At 33.0% G+C, this 25,363-nt stretch overlaps 1 pseudogene; it reads left to right on the top strand.

Annotated features, from left to right (window-relative positions):
- LOC105088264 (centrosomal protein of 162 kDa-like) overlaps positions 1-25,363 on the top strand; it is a 76,351-nt pseudogene that overhangs the window by 8,423 nt on the left and 42,565 nt on the right.

The raw sequence follows: 25,363 nt of genomic DNA, 5'->3' as shown, positions 1-25,363 counted from the left end.
CAATAAGTTACAAATGCTTCATACAGATAACAAGTATTGTTAAGATATTTTCTCTGCCTTCCTCTTGAAGTTCATCTCTCATCCCCCTCTACTTCTACATCTGTGAATGCTTCAGATCACTGGGACATCAGTTGGTTCTACACATGCTTGCTTTTTTCACATCCAGGCATTACAACAGGAAATTGCTTCTTCCAGAAGCTCCTCTTCTTCACCACTACATCTTCACATACATAAGTTTACATCATCCTTTATGTATTAACTAACATGTCACTTCTTTGCTAATCTCCTCAGAGCTGATTAGGTGCCTCAGTAAATGATCTCTCTGCATCTCCTTTTATGACACTCATCAAAATTGTAATCACATGTTTATTGCCTATCTTTCCCTTTAGAATTTAAACTTCATTAGGGCATAGGACATTTTATTTCCTCTGCTGAATTCTTATATCTATCATAGGACACTGACTGACAAAGACTGAATGCAATGAGCATATGAGTATTTATTGAGGAAATGAATATCATTTTGAGTCTTGATTATTTGCCTACAGTGCTGTTCATTTCTGAAACCATCATGCCATCTACTTTGTGGGCAAATATATTTTTTACACATTTATATTCAAGTCCTAGTGCAATATAGAATCTAGCCAAGGCCAAAAACTTTCCTTTACCTTGGGTCAGTTAGGAGCTTTCTTTTGATCCTGCCATTCAGTTAGTGATAAATTTGACTTTGAAGAATTGGGACTCTTCTAAAAAGAAAATTTTATTTCCTTGGTAGCAAGCTTAGATGTTAAAAATTATTTGCTGAATATTATTAAAATTCATGAAATTAACTTGGACAGAAAATGTATATCTAAAATCTAGAGATTTCAGAAATCAAATCACAAATTTTAAACCTCATAAATTGAGATCACATCTACATAGCCCACACTGATTCCACTTAGTGTTTTTAACTTTTTTAAAAATAAATGACAGTAGATATATAAGTAAGACTTTTATATCCAGAACAAGTCAGAAATTATTACATTTGTTACTTGCATTCCTTGGAGTTTTTCATCTTGTGTGAATTAAATAAAAATGTACATTTTCATATTGTGAAACTATGTTGTGTTATTTTCTGTGATTTTATCAAGTATACCCTGAATTCTAATCTTCATTCTGTCATAAAGTTACATTTTAAAAATCTACTAATTATGAATCATCTTGAGACCTTTACTTGCCACATAATGTTCAGAAAGGAGCGTGCCATTGACCATTTCCTTTCAAAAATGAGTGTGCCATTGCATCATAAACTGCAGAGCACACACAGTGAATTGTAACTCACAACCACTCTGATTCTGACAAAGCTGGTGGCCCTGGGAGAGGGAAATTCTTCACCAAATTCATGTTTATACCATGCTAATTTAAAAGAGTGACAGTGACTAGGGAACGCTCAATTTCAAAATACTAATGGGTTTTCTTAGATGATGAATATTTTTAAATTATTAAATTTTCAAAATAGAAATGAATCAGCATGACAGAGCTTAATAACTTTCCCCAGTATCCATTCTCACACTACTCTCTTTCCACACTTGTTTTTTAGGGTCTGTGGAAGTCCAGGTGGAGGGTACACTTCTCAGCTTTCTTGTCTGTTTCTACAAGACCGAATTCTCACTAATGCAAAATAAGCAGCAGTCATAAAGACAAGTCTCATGCCAGTTTCATAAGGCAACACTGCTTTCTCTGTTTCTTATCTTCTTTCTTGAGGTTGATAGAGTAAGATAGCTTCAAACTTGTAGACGGGACAATAGGATGGCAAAGTAAAAAGTCAGAAGAAACCTGGGTCCTTAGAACATCTATGGACAAGATGATCCACATAAATTGGGACTGAAACATGCAGAGAAATACTATTTGGAGGGAAACCTATATTATATATCTTTTTCATAATCTTTTTGATTTACTAAATAATAAAATTAAAACAAATGCATATGGATATGTACATATGCATACCTGTGTATATATAAAAATATGCTGGCTCATAGCTTAGATAATGGGTTCTGTGTTAAGTTAAGGGTAGAAGAAATTCTTGTATTTGTAAAAAGATGATACAGTTAGGCAAGGGATTATCAAGGAAGGTAGACTTGATTCTTTTCAAACTAATTAGTTTTTCTTTCTTTTCTTCTTCTTTTTCTTCTTTTTCTTTTCTTTTCTTTCTTTTTTTTTTTTTTTTTTTTGAGTAAAGGTTGATTTATTCAGAGAGTTACATTGAAAGTCAAGAGAAAGGCCACAAGGTGTGGTTGGGTGTTCAGAATAAAAGTAGGTACACCATAGACAGAGTATGGTCCATCTCCAAAGAGGGAGAGAGATAGACCCTGGCCTGTTTCCTTTTTTTAATGGAAAATGCTTCAGTATAGACCCCTCTGTTGTAGGAAACATAAATAGATTAAAAATTACTAACTCTAAAAGTTTGTTGACTGTTCTCTTTTTGTGTAGTGTTATGTAGCCCTCAGATAGAAAAATGATGCCTTTCTCTAAATGTCTAGGCTTGAAGTTATAGTTAATTGCCTCTTAGATTCCAAATAGTATTTTATTTAAAAGCATGAAGATGATATACACATCTAAGAATGGCTTAATAACATTAACTTGAATTTTAGCTCTAACTTTAGATCTCCAAATAAGCATGAATAAGAAATATTAACCATTATAATGACTTAAGTTTCTTTCTCTTTATATTTTTGAAAAAAAAATTTGTAGTTGGTGTATGTAAACTTTTGCATAGAACTAACATCAGTGACATTCATAGTAATAGTTACTCAGTTAAATTGTCTTTATCCCAAAATGTTATATAGCATGTTGGGCTTCCTCCCTTTTAATTCTGCTATTGATTATTAATATGTAACTTAAGAGTCCCTGGGCAAGCCACTCATTAGTCATTCCTAGAGCATCAGAATGTCATATACAGAAATAGATGTTACATTTAGGGGCTTGCTAACTTGGGACCCTTGCTGAGATTCCTTATGTTTACAACTTTAAAAGGCAGAATTTAAATTCTGATTTTATAGTGTCTGGTGTAAGCACAGTGATCTAAATTTGGCTTTCCAAATAAGTATCATTACCAGGAAGCCTGAATGCCCACAAGATAGGCTGATGACAACTTGATTGTGTTCAGATATTTCCCAAATTAGTTGCTGTGTTTGAAAACTTGGCCAAGTGAGAATGACACAACCTTTTCAGGAAACAGTGAGAAAAACAGAAGGCAGATCAAATTTGGGCTTGCCAATCTTTGACAGACTTGCTTTAACTTTCTCTCCATGATGTTCTTTGTCTTATATTCTCTCTGCCCTAAAATTGTGACACAAAGGTTATGACAAGCATGTGAAAATAGCTAGTGAATTATTAATGTCTGCTGTGACTTGAGAATCACAGAACAGCACAGGGTGGCTCCAGTAATCACCTTTATTTCTGTATATTGTAGCCAATCTCTTGAGCTGTCCATAAGTGTCGTATTCCTTCAGTGAAATCAGATCAGCCCATTAATATGCTCCTCTACTTTGAAGCTCATGGTTACTTGTCAAAGTAATATTTTGCTTTTACCAACTTTCCCTGAATATAAGAATGCAAATTACTCAATTCTTGAAATTCTGTTTCAGGCTCTTTTCCAACACGCAATTTACACATGCATTGAAGTAACAGAGTTTTCATTTGTTTATATTCACCTGAATAGAATTGAAAAGACAATATTGAAACATTTCTTTTTTTTTTTTATGAAGTGAATCTATTAACAACCTTTTTACAATATTAAATTTTGAATCTTAAAAAAAAAAGCTCTTTATATTCCATTTTGGGATATGATTGCCTTTTTCTTCTACCCTTAGTTGCTTTGTGGTTTTTTGTTTGTTTTTTGTTTTAGTAAGACTGTCATTTTTGTTGGCTCATTTTTGAGCACATACACAAAGGCTGTCCTTGTAGAGCTATAGCTTATTTTGTTTTCCCTTCCTTTAGAAATTGAGAGCAAGACATTGTCAATAACAATAGTAATACAGACTTTTGAGAACTAGTCTGTCATTGCACACTATGATGGTATTGAATTTAGAAGATAAATGAGAGGAATTTGGGGGAACAACATTTCTAGAGCAAAACAATTCTCACTTATCTTTGTAGAAAACAGAAGACAGCAAATAAAATGATATCTTTACCTTCTTTATTTTTGTGTTTTTGACTCTACTCTTCTTTCAAAACTATCATTTGCCTGATAAAGGTATAAATACATTTTGATTGTGACTTTTTTTCTGGGATAAAATTTTTGTTCACTATTACTGTTTTTTTAACATCTATATTACTATTAGGAATTTTGATTGTACTAATATGAAATAGATTAAGAGAACAAATCACTTATCCACATCTTATGTTTCACTCAAATTATAATGAAACAAACTGATAATGTCATGTTTCAGTATATAGTTATTAATAAAAGTAGTAATAATATTTAAATTTATTGTTTTACCATGTGGAAAGCATTATCCTAAGTACTTTTTATATACTATTTCCTTTTATCTTCACAACAAACCCTGACAGAGTTTTATTATTATTCCAATTTTGCAGACAAAGAAACTGATTATTTCAGAGATTTAATAATTTATATATATATATACATATATATATATAATGTGTATATATATATAACTAGTTAATAGAAGGTTAACATTCTAATATTACAGAACAACCCAGAATTTATAATCACATTTATCCCTGCTTGGTACCCATGTGACTCTTAAGCACTTGAAGACTTTCACTCTCCCTTAAGTATGCTGTATCCTAAAAGTCTGAAAACTACTTATTCCAAGCCAAGAAAATAGAATGGATTGACTTCCATGGTAAATATGCATTAACACTGACTTAATATCTCTATTAAGTTTTATATTATGACTGAAAATAGCTGTCTTCTGAAGAAATGATATATCTTAAGCATATTAAGTTCACACAACCAAAGATCTGTTGAGACACTGATGAGGGAATCAAATAATACATCACATATTTTGTGTCCTGTGAGCCTCTTATAATCACACACAGTAGGAGGACACACACACACACACACACACTTCGTAAAATATAAAAAAAAAAAAAAACAGGGTTCTCAGATCAGGTCGCTTAGTGCTAACACTTTAACACTTTGATGATAGAGAACCTCAGATTAATATCTTATCCACAAACTGAAATGTTAGCACATTATTTAGTACGGTCTTTAATGGTAGTATTTAATTAAAACAGAATTACAGAAGAGTGACTGGCATTTAACTATTCCTAAAATAATGTGCTTTGCTGTGAATATGAATTGAGTCCCTTTGTCCTTTGTATAAAAACTATTCCACAAAATGAATGTTCACCTTCCATGTGGCAATTTGTTGTGGTTTATTTGCAGCACACCCACACATGGAAGATCATTCTCTCTTTTTATTTTCTTTAAATCACTGTCATATGCCAATGTTCTGTTGGCTAGCCACCAAAAAATATGTGTGATACACAAAGAGAATTTCTTAGTCAACCCAAGTTCTGGAGACAGATCTGGGTTGAATGACCTTAAACAAGTCTCTGTTTATCTAATTAGAGAGCTGTGTGAAGATTAAATGGACACAACACACACACAGACACACACACACACAGACACAGACACACACACACACACACACACACACACACACACACACACACACAGTCTTAACCCTGTTCATGGAGCATAGTAAGTACTCAGTAAGTGTTAACTATAGTGTTTTTATGGCAGATCTTACATAAAGACTAGATTATCTCTGTGGTTGCTTTCATAATTGAAACAAATTGTTATAATTTGTCCTATTTTCCTATTAACACAAACTATCTCTCAAGTGAAATATGAAACTGAATATTCTCATTGGGAAATTAAATACATCAAAAAAGAGGGTGTAAACATTAGGTAGTAAGATAAAAAACCAGAGTGGCAGAGTTTTAGAGTTGCTGTCTAAATTATTTCACAGATCATTCATATTTTTCAGTAAGAAGTTAACTTTAAAATATATACAAGAAAGCACACTTGCACTGCTGATTTCTAACTGTTCTGGCATCAAAATCTGCCTGCCTTAGTGGACATGACCCTCAGTATATTTGTCAAAGCATTTGCTATGCAGTGACCATGCATCTATATCCTGGATAGATGTAAGATTTCCATTGACTTGGAAATATCAAAAAATCTTATTATATTCCAGCACTTCTGTGATTTCTTAGAACTATTTCTTAGAAACATTGTGCTAAAGTTTTATAACTTCTTATGTGTTTGTATTGCTGTAGAGTGTATAAAAATGTTTACATGAATTGCCCATATAATCCTGCAGACAGCTCAGAGTAAACTTTTATACTCTTTTAAAATTTGATGTAACTAACATTCATTAAGAAGCATGAAGTGATCCTGTCAGGTCTTGGTAACAAGTGTGAGAATAAAGACTAATACTTTCTGGCTTTATTCTCTGTGCATCTTATCTATATCTTGCTGCTTCCTAAAAAGACCTAGAATGTAAATGGGATGCCCAGCAGCCACTTAGAAGTTCAGACTGTTTTAAAGACAAAAACGGGCTTTGATTTATGAGTCAATTCTTTGCCAGTTCTTTATTGGAATTTTCAATGATCCCTGTTCTGTTGTCAGATGACATATACCAGGAGAACTCTCAGTTCGGTTAGCCAGATGGTGCAGCCAGGAGACAGAGGGAAGGCCCAAGTAGATTAAGTGTGGAGCTAGAGGCAGGCATATGATTAGAATGCAAAGCCTCCATTCTCCATCCATATTTCTGATGCTGGGTTACTCTCTCCAGATGTTTTGGCAACTCTCAGTTGCCAAAAAGTCTGCATAGAAATAATATTCATTTGTGCTTGCAGCATTCATTAATTACCCTGCATTTTCTCTGAATATCAAATACATGCTCAAGTGAGATGAGGTATAAAAGCAGCAGGCAATGCAATCCAATTACCCAAGGAATAATGCCAGTTCACAGTGCAGCAAACAAATGGCTGAACCTCAGTGCCTCATATACATGTATTTCTAGTTGCTTCTGTTTTAGAGTTTGGTTTGGTCATCACCTTTAAGGAACCTAATGAATTGCTTGAAACAACACTTGACTTATTAAAATTTTACATGTGTTTGTACTTTGAACATAAATCTCATCCATCTTACTCTGAATGTCTCCATTGTAACAATCCTTCCTTGACTTGTCCTGTGATCCCTCATACATGACCTCATATTTAATCACTCACACATTCCTTCTTCTTCTATTTCCATAGCCTCTTTCCTCCTCTATAATTCTAGCCAGCTTAACATTTATTCCTTAAGTGACAGCATGCCTCAAAATATTTTTCATTTTTTACTGATTCATTTATCCAGCTGAGCTACAGGGTGTCAGTGAACTGACTGCAATATGACAAATGTAATGCTGGAAGGCAAGGCATGGGAAAAATCAAGGGATTATGGGTGGGCATTCTAGATTGTTCAGTTGAGGAGATCTATGTTACTCAATCAGTAACCTTTGCTTTAAAATTGCTCCTGGATTTATACACAGTGACACTTCCCAGAGACATATGTTTCCATCTGTGCTTATAATTGCAATTTTGATTTTTTATTTGGATTATAAACCTATCCCAGCTGTGTTTTCTTGTGTGGCTTCATTCTCAATGGTTGAAACGAGATCAATTTAGTATTATAACAATATTGCAGCTTAAAAATTTTTTGCATTCTACTTTAGGGTAGGTGGCTTCATTTACATTTTTATTTATTTTTCCCTTTTATTTATTTATTTTTAACTTTTTTTATTCATTTATAATAATTTTACAATGTGTCAAATTCCAGTGTAGAGCACAATTTTTCAATTATACATGAACATATATATATTCATTATCACACTTTTTTCATTGTGAGCTACGATAAGATCTTGTATATATTTCCATGTGCTATACAGTATAATCTTGTTTATCTATTCTACAATTTTGAAATCCCAGTCTATCTCTTCCCACCCCCCTGCTCCCTTGGCAACTACAAGTTTGTATTCTATGTCTATGAATCTATTTCTGTTTTGTATTTGTGCTTTGTTTTGTTTGTTTGTTTTAGATTCCATATATGAGTGATCTCATATGGTATTTTTCTTTCTCTTTCTGGCTTACTTCACTTAGAATGACATTCTCTAGGAGCATCCATGTTGCTGCAAATGGTGTTATGTTGTCAGTTTTTAAGTCTGAGTAGTATTCCATTGTATAAATATACCACATCTTCTTTATTCAGTCATCTGTTGATGGACATTTAGGCTGTTTCCATGTTTTGGCTATTGTAAATAGTGCTGCTATGAACATTGGGGTGCAGGTGTCATCCTGAAATAGGGTTCCTTCTGGATATATGCCCAGGAGTGGGATTCCTGGGTCATACAGTAAGTCTATTCCTAGTCTTTTGAGGAATCTCCACACTGTTTTCCATAGTGGCTGCACCAAACTGCATTCCCACCAGCAGAGAAGGAGGGTTGGTTCCCTTTTCTCCACAGCCTCTCCAGCATTTGTCATTTGTGGATTTTTGAATGATGGCCATTCTGACTGGTGTGAGGTGTGATACCTCATTGTAGCTTTGATTTGCATTTCTCTGATAATTAGTGATATTGAGCATTTTTTCATGTGTCTATAGATCATTTGTATGTCTTCCTTAGAGAATTGCTTGTTTAGGTCTTCTGACCACTTTTGGGTTGGGTTTATTTTTTTCTTATTGAGTTGTATGAGTGGCTTATATATTCTGGAGATCAAGCCTTTGTTGGTTTCATTTGCAAAAATTTTTTTGCATTCCGTAGGCTGTCTTTTAGTTTTACTTATGGTTTCCTTTGCTGTGCAGAAGTTTGTAATTTTCATTAGGTCCCATTTGTTTATTCTTGCTTTTATTTCTTCTAGGAGAAAATCTTTGAGTTGTATGACAGATAATGTTTTGCCTATATTTTCCTCTAGGAGGTTTATTGTATCTTGTCTTATGTTTAAGTCTTTGATCCATTTTGAGTTTATTTTTGTGTATGGTGTAAGGGAATGTTCTAGCTTCATTGTTTTACATGCTGCTGTCCAGTTTTCCCAACACCATTTGCTGAAGAGACTGTCTTTATTCCAATGTATATTCTTGTCTCCTTTGTCAAAGATTAGTTGACCAAAAGTCTTTGGGTTCATTTCTGGGCTCTCTACTCTGTTCCATTGGTTTAAATGTTTTTGTACGAATACCATACTGTCTTGATGACTGTAGCTCTACAGAATTGTCTGAACTCTGGGAGAGTTATTCCTCCAGCCTCTTTCTCTTCATTAATGCTTTGGCAATTCTAGGTCTTTGATGGTTCCATATAAATTTTATTATGATTTGTTCTAGTTCTGTGAACTATGTCCTGGGTAATTGGATAGGGATTGCATGAAATCTGTAGATTGCCTTGGGCAGTGTGACCATTTTAAAAATATTGTTTCTTGCAATCCAAGAGCATGGGATATCTTTCCATTTTTTAAAGTCTTCTTTAATTTCCTTCATCAATGGTTTATAGTTTTCTGTGTGTAATTCTTTCACCTCCTTGGTTAGATTTATTCCCAGATATTTTATTACTTTGGGTGCTATTTTAAAGGGGATTGTTTCTTTACTTTCTTTTTCTGTTGATTCATCGTTAGTGTAAAGAAATGCAACTGATTTTTGAATGTTAATCTTGTAACCTGCTACCTTGCTGAATTCTTCAATCAGCTCTAGTAGTTTCTTTGTGGACCTTTAGGGTTTTCTATATAAAGTAACATGCCATTGGCATATAGTGACACTTTTACCTCTTTTCTAATTTGGATCCCTTTTATTTCTCTCTCTTGCCTGATTGCTGTGGGTAGGACTTCCAAGACTATGTTGAATAGGAATGGTGAGAGTGTTCATCCTTGTCTTGTCCCAGATTTTAGTGGGAAGCTTTTGAGTTTTTCACCATTGAGTACTATGTTGGCTGTAGGTTTGTCATATATAGCTTTTAGTATGTGGAGATATGTTCCCTCTCTACCCACTTTGGTGAGAGTTTTTATCATAAATGGGTGTTGAATTTTATCAAATGCTTTTTCTGCATCGATTGAGATGATCATGTGGTTTTTGTCCTTTCTCTTGTTGATGTGATGTATTACATTGATTGATTTGCATATGTTGAAACACACTTGTGTCCCTGGGGTGAACCCCAATTGGTCATGATGTATAATCTTTTTTATGTGTTGCTGGATTGTATTTGCTAATATTTTGTTGAGGATTTTTGCATCTATGTTCATCAGTGATATTGGCCTATAATTCTCTTTTTTAGTAGTGTCTTTGCCTGGTTTTGGTATCAGGGTGATGGTGGCTTCATAGAATGAGTTTGGAAGTATTCCCTCCTTTTCAATCTTCTGGAAGAATTTGAGAAGGACTGGTATCAGTTCTTCTTTGTATGTTTGGTAGAATTCCAGGGTGAAGCTGTACAGTCCTGGACTTTTATTTGTAGGGAGGTTTTTTATTGGTATATCAATTTCATTTCTAGTGATGTTTGTTCAAGTAGTGAGTTTCTTCTTGACTCAGTCTTGGTGGACAGTATGTTTCCAGAAACTTGTCCATCTCCTCTGGGTTATCCAGTTTGGTTCCATATAGTTGTTCATAATATTCTCGTATGATATTCTGTATTTCTATTTTATTTGTTGTAATTTCTCCATTTTCCTTCCTTATTTTGGTTATTTGTGCTCTCTCTTTTTTCTTCTTTGTGAGCTTGGCCAGAGGTTTCTCAATTTTATTTTCTTTTTCAAAAAACCATCTTTTGGTTTGATTGATTTTTTCCTATGGTTTTTTTTTAATCTCTATATTGTTTATCTCCTACCTGATCTTTATAATTTCCTTCCTTCTGCTGCCCTTTGGGGTTTTTTGTTCTTCTTTTTCTAATTCATTTAGCTAGTGGGTTAGATTGTTTATTTGAGATTGTTCTGTTTTGAGGAAGCTCAGTATCACTATAAACTTGCCTCTTAGCACTGCCTTTGCTGTGTCCTATAAATTTTTTGTGGTTGTGCTTTTATTTTCATTTGTCTCAAGGTATTTTTTAATTTCAACTTTGATTTCCTCATTGTCCCATTGGTTTTTTAATAGTATATTGTTTAATCTCCATGCTTTCCTTTTTTTCTCCTTTGTTTCCCTGTTGTTGATTTCTAGTTTCATGGCATTGTGGTCAGTAAAGATGCTTGAGATAATTTCTATCTTCTTAAAATTGTTAAGGTTGCAAAGGGTTCTTTTAAACTAAAGCAGTGAGTCATTTTAAGAAAAAACATGGTTCATATACATAATTTTGCTCTGTATTAATCTACTTTTTGTTCTCCATAAATCCAAGTTAATAGGAGTAGTACTCAAAGTAGATGATTTTAAGATTTATGTAGAAATAATTTTATGGACATGGTAGATAATGCAACTGCTGTTGTTTTATGGGATGATGCTTTATAGGATTGCATGGGAGCTTAGTAGGAACAAAAAGCAAATATAAATGTAGAGTGTATATAGGAATTCTTTGTGCAAAGAATTGAGTGAAATTTTACAGTCATGTTTTGTTTACGTAAAGTCAAAACAAAACTAAAGGCTCTGCCTCATGACTCCATTAAAATTTTGAATTAGACTTTACCTTTTTGGAGCTTTACTCAGGATTTTAAGTGCCAAAAACTGATCAACTAACTATATATATATTTTACACTTGACAAAATATTACTTGCTGATTTTGATGGTGTTTCTAATAATAAGTACTACTTTGTAGCTTCTGCAAAGTATTAGATCTGTCTTTTTTTTTTTGAAATGACATATTTTATATGACTCTCTTTCATTTTGGGGGGGAAATCAGTAACTATCTGATCACCCATTCATAACCCTAGTACTTATCTAATTATAATTTTTATAATAGTTGTTTTCAGAAAATCCTACTAGTCAATCCACCCTCATTACTTTTGTTTCCTAGTATCTAAGCAGCCTCCTCCCTTTTCCAGAAAGCTTCCTGCTTTTGCTTCCAGACCTCTTACTAGGGTGGTCTTCAGACTCCCCTTTTCCAACTTACCTGTTCCTCTTCCAAAGGAAATGCATTTTTTGTCAGCCTCTTCTGGGAATGGGACCCGTGGAAAATCAAATATAAGCCCTTTATTAGAAATTATTAATAATTTCACAAAGGTGGCAGTAGAAAATTAAGCCAAGTGTGTGGAGCCCTTCTAAGCATGCAGCCCTGTGCACCAAACATGTTATGAACTCATGAAACTGGCCTTGACCTTTTCCCTTAGTGGTTATGCCCCCAGAACTTCGCTTCTTTTTTGATGCCTTTCCCTGACTTTATCTTTCTTTCCTGCACTGATTCCCTTTTTTTCCTCCCTGTAGTTGTGTAGCACTAGAGTCTCAAGCTGCAGAGAATCTTACATGCCCTCTTCCTGTTTTCATAGAAGGAAGGTCAAAAAGAGCAAATATTTGGGAATTTTTCTTGAAATAATTTTATCATCAAGAATTGCTCCAGATATTCTTGGTTATAAATCATATTTGAGAACTGAAGTCATATAAGAATCCTACTATGAAATACTGTATTTTGACTTAGTTTTCTTGGCTCAATATATGGTTAATTACTGAAGTATATATCTGTTCAAATCTTGGTTACATACATGTAAAAATTAGTTTATTTGACAACAGTGTCTATGCATGTGATGGCAGCAGTCCCTGAGACAATTGTTTAAAAAACTGTGTTAAAACATTAGCCCTTGTTACCATCATTAAAAGGACAATACCCTCCCTTAGACTTGACACCATTTTAAGGATTAAAGAGTTTTTTGCTGTGAAAGACCCTCCTTTTTCTGATCTGTGCCCTCATATCCTCTTGGAACCATCTTTTTCCTTATCTGCTTTCTATTCTGGTTTGCTTTACATGTTTCAGAAGTAACAGTAATCTGATAACCCATTAGATGGTCAGGAGGTACCAAATCATCTACTTTATTTCTCCCATGAGATAAATGGCATTTGCTTTTTTATGCTGACTGTGCAGATGATCAAATGACATCTAGTTTTTTGGCTCTGTCAAAGGGATACTTGCAATTACAACAATTATGAATTTTGTTCCAGTTGAAAAGGAAGATTTGGTGACTAGTATTGAGAGATATGAGGAATATTTCTGAATAGTTTCCTCAAAGTAAAGTGGTATATATACTTAGTTGGGTCATCACTTATTTGGCTCATCATTTATTCTTGGACTTACTTTTTGTGATACTACTTTCTCATAGAATGTACATTTTTAATAGGAGGACAAAAACCTTTTATTTGTAATAAATAATATAGTAAGTTTACCCTATTGTATGTTATCAATTATAACTATCCATTGTGTATTGGACTTACGAATTTTATTTGCTATGTTTTTATGAGTGCTTGTGACATTATTTTAGTTACTTCAGAGTAATTTTTGTGCTTTCCACATAGAACTTTACAAAATATACAACTAAATATGTAAATTTATAAATATATAACCAGTTTTTCAAAAATTTCAAATCTTATGCTGCTTTTATCTAAATAGTTTTGATGAAATTGTGTATGTGAGTGTGTGTTTTGGACTTAATTATTTTAGCAGTTGCTTTAAATCTTCATTTGTTATACTGTTGTGTGTGAACAAATATAGTTCAGAATTTGAGAGTGCACTTGAACTTCCCTAAGATAAGTATTTATATTTTGTGAAATAGCATACATCGGAAAAAAAAACCATTAAATATGTGTGACTACATTAATATAATAATATTCATGTATGAAGGATGATAAATTTAAAACTATATACATATCAGAGTGAACAGCTATATCTATATAGCAAATAATGAGAGTAAGTTCATTTCTGCATCTGAATATAATTTTAAATTTCCCAAACTAAAATCTATTGAGAAACACTTGATAATGGGATAAAACAAATATTTATGTATAGGTTTTTTGTTTGTTTTCTTTTATGAGGCATGCATAGAATAGATTTGGAACCTAGTGAACATAAATGTCTAAAGACAGCTATGAAACATTTCAAATAAAAATATTTTACCTACATGTAGTTAGATTGACTAATTATATTTGAGTACCTTATTAGTAGAAAGGTTTGCATAAATATCTTATTAGTAGGCCAACTAAGAATCAAGCTAATTGTGTTAGATGATTTTATAATCCTTTATGTCTGATCAAATGGTATCACTGAAAATGTACTTGAAATTTGAAAATGAAATTTAAATTATCCTAGTGAAATACGAGTCTTAAGAAATACCATTAATCTCATAGGTTTTAAGATGTTTAAATTTTTTGGTGAGAACATCTTAGTATTCAAAACCATTTTGTTTTAGTAAAACTTGTTATACATGATAAATTTTATAGTTAATTTGAAGTGACTTTGGTGATCCAAAAAATTTTATAAAGTTTTTAAATGACTTATTATTCTACTTTAAACATTTTAATAAATTACTGTTCTTATCCTTGAAGGAAACCACATGATATGAGATGTTGCTGAGAAAAAAATTGAAGTGTCTCCAGTGTACAACTATCATTTGAAGATTGAATAAAGGTGGGTTTCATAGTCATAATTTATTGAATTGGTCTATAAATAACAGGAAGAATTCAGTTACATATGAAAATTACTTCTTCACATTAGCTTCTCCTATGTTTATATTTTGAATGATTCAGCTAAGAGGTGGTGAGAAATATTTATAATAGCAGGTCATCAGGATAAAATAGGGACAATGCAGTTTAATCACTTTATTTATTTTTTGAAATGTGCTTAATGGAAAGGATGAATAACTGCCTTGCTTCAAAATTAAATTCTATTGCTTTGAGTGAAGGATTTGAATGTTAATATAACATTCTTTTTATGTGAGTTATGCTGTAGTTTTTGTCATTTTTTGCATTACAGTGCAGGAAATTTTGCTGATTTATTGTTACATTTTTAAAGGGCAATGCTATGCTGAAACCAGAGACTGAAGGAAGCTAAAAATCATATTTGTCAAAAACTGAGCCTTGACATGGTTTATGATCAGTGACTACTTGTCCTATTTATAGGACTGTATTTAAAAGTAAGCTAATCTAGCAAGATCAAATATGATTGATGTTTTCCCATTTATTTTCTAATGTTTCATCTTTTGATTTTAAGATGGTTATAAGAATCAAGAAATATGAAGTTAAAGAATGCATAGTACTTTTCATTTTCAATATGTTCATTTGAAGAGAATTATTTTCTAAATATTCAGCTTGGGTCCTATCAGCACCCACTATAATCAGAGTAATTTTTAAAATATCAAATGAATTATGAACACTCTCTTCAGCTATGCAAGTGAGATGTTAAATAGTTGTGTGAGGATTTGAATGCTCTGGTCTAGTATATAAGGTAATTATCACCAATGTGAAAAACATTCCTGCTTATAAATTTTAAGGACTTGAGAGATTGAAACTTTTACTAAATTATTTCTCAATTGAACCAAAGGAAGCAAAGTCTAATTGACAACTTCTTATTTTACCAAGCATCTGGAAACATAGTAAGTGAGATTATATGTTACTGTTCAAAAGCTTAAGAGTATGAATATATTTGTAGTCTACATTAAAAATTCTGAGTTCAGTTTCTTAGAATCATGAAAAGTAAGAGTAATAACTGTATTTCTTTTAGTTTTCAAACAAGTATTCATCAGTAATTTGTAAAAAACAATAATGCATTATTTTTATATATCTACAAATTATACTTCTTTGATATTCCATACATCACAGAATAATTATTCAAGGTATAGGAAGAGCAAAAAGATTTAGTAAGTGACTTGATTATTTAAACTATTAGGTACAGAGGCAGTGCAAACAGGTGAAAAATTAGTATAAACAGATCCAATGATTATAACCTTTGGGATTAATGTGGATAGAAAGTGTCTAATATACTACAACCAGTTATTCTGAGTGGACTGGGTATAGTAAATTGAACTTACTAAAGTTGTCATTCCATGGAAACTTTATTCCATCATTTGGATCAAGACTGAATCTAAGCTGAGATAAATATTCTAATGTCATAGATACCTAAGATATTATACTCCACCTTGAAAAATATGATTTTGTGTTTATTGTGGATTAATTCCAGAGGTTAGTGTTTCTAGATTTCAAAATACAAATGAGCTAAGAATGAATAACATAGAACTAGTAAAGCTTGATCTATAATTACCATTTACACCAGGCAAAAGGTACATTTAATTGCAACTGGCCTGAATAATGGAGTGGGATGGAAGGAAGGAAGTTTATTTACTTGAGACACCAAATGAAAACTATGAAACACAAATGGGAAAAGGCAGTTTCATTGAGAATAAAATATTCATGTTGATAATTTACATAAGACAAAAGATGGAGTGATTTCTGCAGGGAAATTACTTTCTTTGATGAGCTCCATTTATGCATGATGGAGTTTTAAATTTTTGAAAACCCCCTTGGTTATGATTTCTTCCTTTCAATTCTTGTGGTTTTAATTTCAGACATAAACAGGTGTAAAATTTTCTTGCTAAAACCTTCTTAATCTGCTGTAAGTTGAATTTATAACAGAAAAAAAAGCCAGAATGCTTTCCAATGACAGTGATTAGGAAATCAGTATTTAAGGCATCAGTTTCATGAACTGCACCGTGAAAATGGCTCCATTCATTTTGAAGCCACCCTGTGATAAAATGTATCTTTATTTACTTTGCTCACTTTTAAGATTGTTTGTTTAAAGCATATTCTTGAGGGATGCTAAGTATTGTATCTTCTAACTAGCAGCTTGAGTTTGGAAGCAATTTTGTTCGAGTAAAATCCACTATGTAATGACTTGGAGTGGCCTGCAAACTACAAGTTAAGGCTCATATATTTACTTATTGAGGGTAGAAAGCTATTTGTTTTACTTAGTAATTTAATGTGGGAAGCATTTTAGAAGCTGCAATGGCAAGTGAGGATCTGAATCTTACATATTGCCTATCACCCTAATCAAAAGAGAAGGGAAAATAGAATATACCTCATCTCTAGAGACTTGGGTTCCAATAGTAGAACATGAAACTAGAAGGGAAAAGAGATGTGTGGGTCTCAGTGTGCAAACTTATTTGTGCATTGCAGAGTCACCATGCAAGCTGACGCTATTTGAAGTAGGTTGCTAGTATCAGCCTCACAAAAGGCTAAGACAAAAGTGGACAGAAGAAGGAATGTTTATAAGTTGATGTACATTAGCCAAACATTCATGGAGCCTGCTTGTATGCAATTGCCTGATGCATTAGGAGCAAATCTTTAGGGAAATGTACTTAGTGACATAATCATAAACAAAGCTCTATAGAATTACCAAGTGTGGTGAGTAGATACCTACACTGGAAGAATGACTGTTATTAGATTGGAGGGACCCTGAATTTGCTGCCTACTTCAAAATAGTTTACAAATCTCTCTCAGTGGCCCAGTTCTGCAGTCCTTTATAGCAGGAATCTAACTCATAGAGTCAAGACTGTTTTCCACTTAAAAATCTAACAAAATCTAGTGATTCAAACATGTTTTTGGAAGTTAAGAAAATGCTAAACAATAAATAACTACACACACTTGCAATTGTTTATATGTATATATACAAATACTCACATTTTTAACTCTCATATAGTTAGATAATTGAAAAATATGTGGATTCATAGCAGAATAATGCTTAAGAAATCAAAGCTTTTAGAATGTTTCTACCTTTAAATATGATATAGTGGTTTTGCCAAACTGATGTATATTTGACAAATATTTATTGATTGTTAGTCTTTGGAGATTCAGAGACAACTGCTACCCATTTACAGCCTTAAAAACACATAGGTAGTTGAGGTAGACAGAGAAATCAGTCAGATTTTCATAGCTTAAAATGATAAGTATAAATTAAGTATGAGTTGTTACACAAGTGCACTTTTCTCTAAGAAGTAAAAGGAAGATTTTGAGCTTGGTGATGTGGAGTTGCATTCTGAAGAGTAAATGAGTGGAAGGCTTTGATGGAATGTGGGGATGTAAGGTGAACAAGACATGGAAATATAAGAAAACCTGAACCTTAAAGATAAGAGGACATGGAACTCTAGAACAGATCATATGTTAGGTTACAAAACAAGTCTCAGTAATTTTAAGAAGATTCAAATTATATCTGACATCTTTACTGACTACAGTAGTATGAAACTAGAAATCAGCTACAAGAAGAAAACAGGAAAACTCACAAATATGTGGAGATTAAACAACAAGCTACTAAACAACCAATGGATGAACAAAGAAATCAATGGAAAAATAAAAAAAAAACCTTGAGAAAAGTGAAAATGGAAATACAACATAACAAAATATATGAGATGCAACAAAAGCAGTTCTAAGGGGAAAGTTCACAGTGATGGATGCATACATTAAAAAACAAGGAAAATCTCAGATAAAGAATCTAACTTCACACCTAAAGACTGGGGGAGAAAAAGAACAAAGCCCAAAGTTAGTAGAAAGAGGAAATTAAAAAAGACCAGAGTGGAAATAAATAAAACAAGATGCCAGTAAAACAATAGAAAAGACCAATGAAACTAAGAACTGATTCTTTGAAAGATAAACAAGATTGGCAAACCTTTAGATAGACTCACTTCAAATTAGTAAAACTCGGAATTGAAAGAGGAGAATTTACAACTGATACCAAAGAAATACAAAAGATTATAAGATACTACTGTGAACAATTATACACCAATAAATTGGACAATCTTTAAGAAATAGATAAATTTCTAGAAAACACAGTCTTTCAAAACTGAACCATGAATATATAGAAACTTTGAGTAGACCAATTTACTACTAAGTAGATTAAATTAGTAGTCAGAAACCTCCTAACAATAAAAAATCCAGGACCAGACAGCTTTACTGGTAAATCCTGTGAAAGATTCAAGGGTGATTTAGTGTTATCCTTCTCAAAATCTTCCAGAAAACTGAAGAGAAAAGAATGCTTCCAATTAATTTTAAAAGACCAGCATTTCCCTGATACCAAAATGAGACAATTACACTTCACACAAAATAATTATAGGCCCATATCTCTAATAAGCATAAGTGCAGAAATCTGCAACAGAATATTAACAAACCAAATTCAACAGTACATTAAATGGATCATACACCATGATCAAGTGGGATGTACTCAGGGACACAAGGATGGTTCAACATTTGCAAGTAATTAAGTGTGATACACCACATTAACCAATGAAGGTTAAGGGGGTTGGGAAGGGACGGACTGGGATTTCAAAATGTAGAATAGATAAACAAGATTATACTGTATAGCACAGGGAAATATATACAAGATCTTATGGTAGCTCACAGAGGAAAAAATGTGACAAAGAATATATATATATGTTCATGTATAACTGAAAAATTGTGCTCTGCACTGGAATTTGACACAACATTGTAAAATGATTATAACTCAATAAAAAAAAGTTAAAAAAAAAACAAAAAAGAAAAACAAATGAAGGTTAAGTCATATTATCACCTGAATAGATGTGGAAAAGCAATTGACAAAATTCAGCACCTATTCATGATAAAAAAAAAAAAAAAAACCTCTCAATAAAGTGGTCATAGACAGAACATGCATCAACATAATAAAGATCATATGTGACAAGCCCATAGCTACCATCATACTCAACAGTGGGAAGTTGAAAGCTTTCCCTCTAAGATCAGGAACAGGACAAGGATTCCTGCTCTTGCCACATTTACTCAATGTAGTATTGGAAATGCTGTCCAGAACAGTTAGGCAAGAAAAAGAAAAGGCAGCTAAGTTGGAAATGACAAAGTAAAACCATCACTATTTGCAGACAACAGGATTTTGTATATAGAAAACCCTAAAAACCTCACCAAAAGAACTGTCAAAGCTAATAAACAAATTCAGTAAAGTTGCAGGGTACAAAATCAATATATAACTATCTGTTGTGTTTTTATATAACAACAAACTATTGGGAAAAATAACTAAGAAAACAACCCTATTCACAATTATATCAAAAAGAATAATACCTATGAATAAATTTAACCAAGGAGGTGAAGTCCTGTGCACTGAAAACTGTAAGATGTTGTTGAAGTAAATTGAAGATTACACAAATAAATGGAAAGATACTGTGCTCAAGAATTGGAGTGATTAATATGGTTAAAAAGTCTGTTTTACCCAAAACAATCTACACATTCAGTGTAATCCCTGTAAAAATTCCAATGTCATTTTTCACAGATACAGGACAAACAATCCTAAAATTTTTATGGAACCACTAAAGATCTGGAATAGCCAAAGCCATCTTGAGAAAGAATAGCAAAGCTGGCGGTATCACAGTCCCTGATTTCACACTATATTTCAAAGATGTAGTAGTCTAAACAGTATGGTAGTGGCATAAAAACAGACACATAGATCAATGGAATAGAATAGAAAGCCCAAAAAGAAAGCCACATATATATGACTAATTAAAGGGTGCAAACAAGGCAATAATATACAATGGAAAAATGACAGTCTCTTCAATACATGGTTTTGGGAAAAATAGACAGCCACATGGAACAGAATGAAATCAGACTGTGTTCTCTTTCACCATGAACAAAAATTTACTCAAAATAGATTAAAGACTTGAATGTAAGACCAGAAACCATACAACTCCTAGAAGAAAACAACATAGCAGGTAAACTCATTGACATTGGTTTTGGTGACTTACTTTTTGGTTCTGATTCCAAAGGTAGGGCAACAGAGGCAGAAATAAGCAATTGAGATCACATCAAATTAAAAAGCTTCTGCACAGCAAAGGAAGTCATCAATAAAATGAAAAGGCAATCTACTGAATGGGAGAAGATATTTGCAAATCATATAACTGATAAGAAGTTAATATCCAAAATATATAAAGAATGCATACAGCTTGATAACAAAAAGAACAAACAGTCCAATTTAAAAATTGGCAGAGGATCTGAATAGACATTTTTCCAAAGAAGACAATGCAGATGGCTAACAAGAACATGAAAAGATATTATCGTTAATCATCAGGGAAATGCAAATCAAAACCACAATGAGATGTCATTTCACACATGGCAGAACGGTTATTATCAAAAGGACAAGAAATAACAAGTGTTGGAGAAAACATGGAAAAAAAGGAAACCCTTGTACGTTGTTGGTGGGCATGTAAATTGTTACAGTGTCTATGGAATGCAGTATGGAAATTCCTCAAAAAACTAAAAGTAGAACTACCAAAAGATCCAGCAATTCCACTACTGGACATTTATTTGAAAAATAGGAAAATTTTAACTCAGAAAGGTGTATGTGCCCTTATGTTCACTGCAGCATTATTTACAGTAGCCAAGCTATATTTATGATGGGATACTACTAGATCATAAAGAAGAATAAAACCTTGCCATTTGTGACAGCATGAATAGATCTTCAGGGTATTATGCTAAGTTAAATAAGTCAGATAGAGAAAGATATGATTTAACTTAAATGTGTAATCTATAAAACAAAACATGAACAAACAAAACCAAACTAACAGATACAGAGGCTAGATTGGTAGTTGCCAGAGGGCAAGGGTGTTGAGAGGTAGATGGATTTGGAGATGGGAGTTAAGAGTTACAAACTTCCAGTTACAAAATAAAGAAGTCCTGGGAATGTAATATACATCATGACCACTGATGTCAATAAAATTGTGTTGCATATTTAAAAGTTGCTAAGAGAGTAAATCTTCAAAGTTCTCATCACTAGAAAAAAATTTTGTAACTTTATATGGTGACAGATGGTAACTAGACACTGTGATCATTTCGCAGTGTATGTGAATATCAAATCATTTTGTTGTTCACCTGAAACTAATATGTTACATGTCAGTTATATCTTACTAAAACAAAAGCAAAGCAAAAAGATAAGAGAACATACAAAAAGTTTTATATTCCTTCCATAAAGCAGCTGGGTAGGTGGAGAGAGCACTGGATTGTATCCTGGCTCTGTCCAGCCACTCTTGATGGTCTTTGCAAGTACTTAACTTTGGAGTTTCATTTCTTTACCAATAAAATGTGTTTAATAAAACATTGTCTTCCAGGGATGTTGTGAAGATACACTTTGTAAATGGTACATAGGAGTAGGGATTCAATAAATAGTATTTAAGGAGATTACAGTAATCAGCAATGACCTTAACCAGAGGTTCCCAGTCTTTGCTGCATATTTGAATAACTTAGGGAACTTCCAAAAAGGATTCTTAAATGCTAATGTTTACATTTCACCCCTAGAGATTCTGACTTAACTGGGCATGTTATAGTCTGGATATGAAACTTAAAGGAGAATACAGGAAAATATGAGAAAGAATAAGAAACAGTAAAAAAAAAAAAAAAAAAAAAGAAATAAATGTAGAGTCTACCAAGATGCTAAGGAATAGATTTCCTTCATTTTGTAGAACAGAAGGATTGACACCACCGTTAGGTGTGGTTGAGAAGCATTTCCAGGTCTCATCTGTTCCAGAGCAGCTGACTTGTGAGGAGGGCTCACCAACAGAGGTGGAGCTGCTGCATTCTAGAAGTCCCTTCTGTGGAGTGCGTCAATCCTATGCTTCATTTTATGGTGGAATAGGTCATAAGTTTTATTCTTTGGAATAGAAGCAGCATGGAAGAGGTGGTGAAGAAGTCTAATATTGAGGATAAAAATTCTTAGAGCTCTTTAAAGTACTTCAGTTGATCCTATCTAATTAATATGCATCTCAAAAGAGACCGAGGCCCTGCTTTGAAGATGTGAAATACAGCAGAAGCATTCCTGCCTAAGCCTGTAGCCATAGGTGTGATGACTGGCAATGGTATTTTATCTATGTTAGACAAAAAAGAAGTAGGCTGAATTATAACAGAAAGAATTGTAAATATATACTAGAGAAAGTGAGAGCTCAGTTTGAATCTTAAAACGATTTACTCCTTTTTTTTTTTTTTTTTTTAAATAAGCCATGATATTCTACCCTGGTTACTGGAAAAGAGATTGCAAGGCAGAATCGCATTCTCTAGTATTGAACATCAAAGAAAAACCAAAAGAAACAAAATTATTTTTAATAAATTCAGATTCCTAAGACTAGAATTTACTTTTTACATGAAAAACAACTATGTTGATATTTTGATTATGTGAATAATATATATTACACTGTTGTGATTGTTATCCAGGACTTCCAGATAAATGAATTATTTTACCCATGTATTGTTTTTCCCATGAAAATATTTTAGACTAATTGAAAAATAATTATCTATATTTATTTTTCCCCATGAAAATCTTTTGATGTTGCAGAAATATTTCCCTGTGAAATGTATAATTGCTGAATTATTTCCCACCTAAAATCATTCTAGTTACTTTGTGCCATTCTTAGGATAGAAATACTTGAAATCTTATCATCAAAAGAGATTTTACTACAGATCTTTAATTCAGTGCATGCTAAGCAGCACCTATAAAGAATTTTAGGAATAGAAATTAACTAAGAGACTATAATTAGAACATACAAGAATAGTCACTGGTGAAGTGAATCCATTTTTGCTCTTCACATCAAATTCACATACTTGCAGACTTGTCTGTGAATGCTGTTTTTATTTTTGTATGCAGCATTTATACAAGGTCCCTTTACAGTCTGACATTTGCTTCAATCACTCAAATGGACTGTTTTTGTTGTTGTTAAACACACTAGCTATTTTCATGTAAACAAATCCGCAAATCACTTTTCAGTTCCCATCTTATTTGACTTCTCATTAGCATTTGATATAGTTAAAAGTCCTTTTTTGAGACATTCTCTTTGCTGAGATCCACCAGTCAAAGACCACTTGTAGTTGAACAAATTGGACTTCTGGATACCTGGTGCAGGAGGGAGACTATATTCCATAGGAAACTGTGAGGCATCTTAATTAGAGTGTGCCAAGAAATTCTTGTTATAGGTTTTGGGCTTGTATTATATGATTTGGAGGAAGGTTCAAGGAATGAAATCTGTTCTAGACTGAGTGCTTTGAGGAAGCAACTGGATACATGGCTGTGCATCTTAATTTTTATTTTATAGGTAGAAAGAACAGGATGAGACTAAAGCTTTAATTGTGAAGAAGCAGATGTTACTCTTTATTAGTTGGAAATATTTGTAGTTTTCATGGTGTTCTTGTATTTGTCTGCAGTCAAAGAGTCCTCTTGTTTTTTGTTTCATGGCATTGTGGTTACATAGTGACCTTGTCCCAAGCTGGTGTTGAAATTGTTCACATTCAACTGGAAAACACCATGGCCTAGCTCTGTGCCAGGCTAGCTTCCATCTGATGGCTGTCAGCATTGCCTTTTTCTCAAGATCATGGCATCATATTCTGTTTGGTTTCTTTCTGCTGCTTAACTTGCTTCTTTGCATTCTTCCTCACACTGTCTTCTTCTATATAATCTTTAACTCTTAGAGTTTCCCAGGCCTTATATCTGAATCATATTTTATATTATCCTACACTTATGTAGTTTCATTTATTTTTATGATTTTAATTACTATCTGCTTTCTTCAGACTGGAACTATTCTCTGCCTAAAAGATGGGTTGTAAAACTATAACCCATAGGTCAAATACAACTCAAAGTCTGTTTTTGCCCAGATGTGAGGTGGTTTTATAGGTTTAAATGGTTAGAAAAAATCTAAATATGAGTAATATTTCATGACATAAAATTATATAAAATTCAAGTTACAGTACATAAACAAAAAAGAAGCAGTGTTTCTCACCACCCAGTTCTACAAAGATTAAGTCATCAGCCACTCTAGTTGCCCACCCAACCTGAGAGGAATTCAGGATGAAAAACAGGGTGAGGAACCTGTGCTTTGAATCAGCAGGTCCCTTAGATAGATGTATATTTCAGAAAGAATTTTAATGACCCCACATTCTTGCATCTCCTCATACATAGAAAAGTGCTAAAGTCATTAACCTGAGATACCTGTTCTTTGTGAGTAGCAGTAATCTTTTACCAAGAATGTATGCTTGACTGTATTTCCTAGCCAAAAATCATATATAAATTGGCTTCTCCCCACCTCTTTAGAGCAGTTTCCTCAGAGCTACTGAGCAGCTGTCTCCTGAGCTATAGTCCTTACTTAATAAGATCCCTGAATAAAACTTAAACTCATTCCTCTCAGGTTGTACATTTTTCTTTAAGTCGACAAGTGTCCAAAGATAAAATTTTATTGGAATCCAGACATGTTCATTTGCTTAGGTATTTTCTATGGCTCCTTTTTTTGCTGCAAGATCAGTGTTGAGCAGTTTCAGTAGAGAGCCAGAATTATCTACTAGCTATCCCTTTATAGAAAAAGTTTGCCAACCCCTGCTCTAAAGTCATGCATTTAACTAATCTGTGAGATTTTTCAATTGATTATTTTAGTCATCTTAAAATATTTAAAAGATAAA

The sequence above is a fragment of the Camelus dromedarius genome, chromosome 18 (assembly GCF_036321535.1).
Source record: "Camelus dromedarius isolate mCamDro1 chromosome 18, mCamDro1.pat, whole genome shotgun sequence".
Classification (NCBI taxonomy): domain Eukaryota; kingdom Metazoa; phylum Chordata; class Mammalia; order Artiodactyla; family Camelidae; genus Camelus; species Camelus dromedarius.
This window is presented reverse-complemented; position numbering and strand designations above follow the sequence as displayed.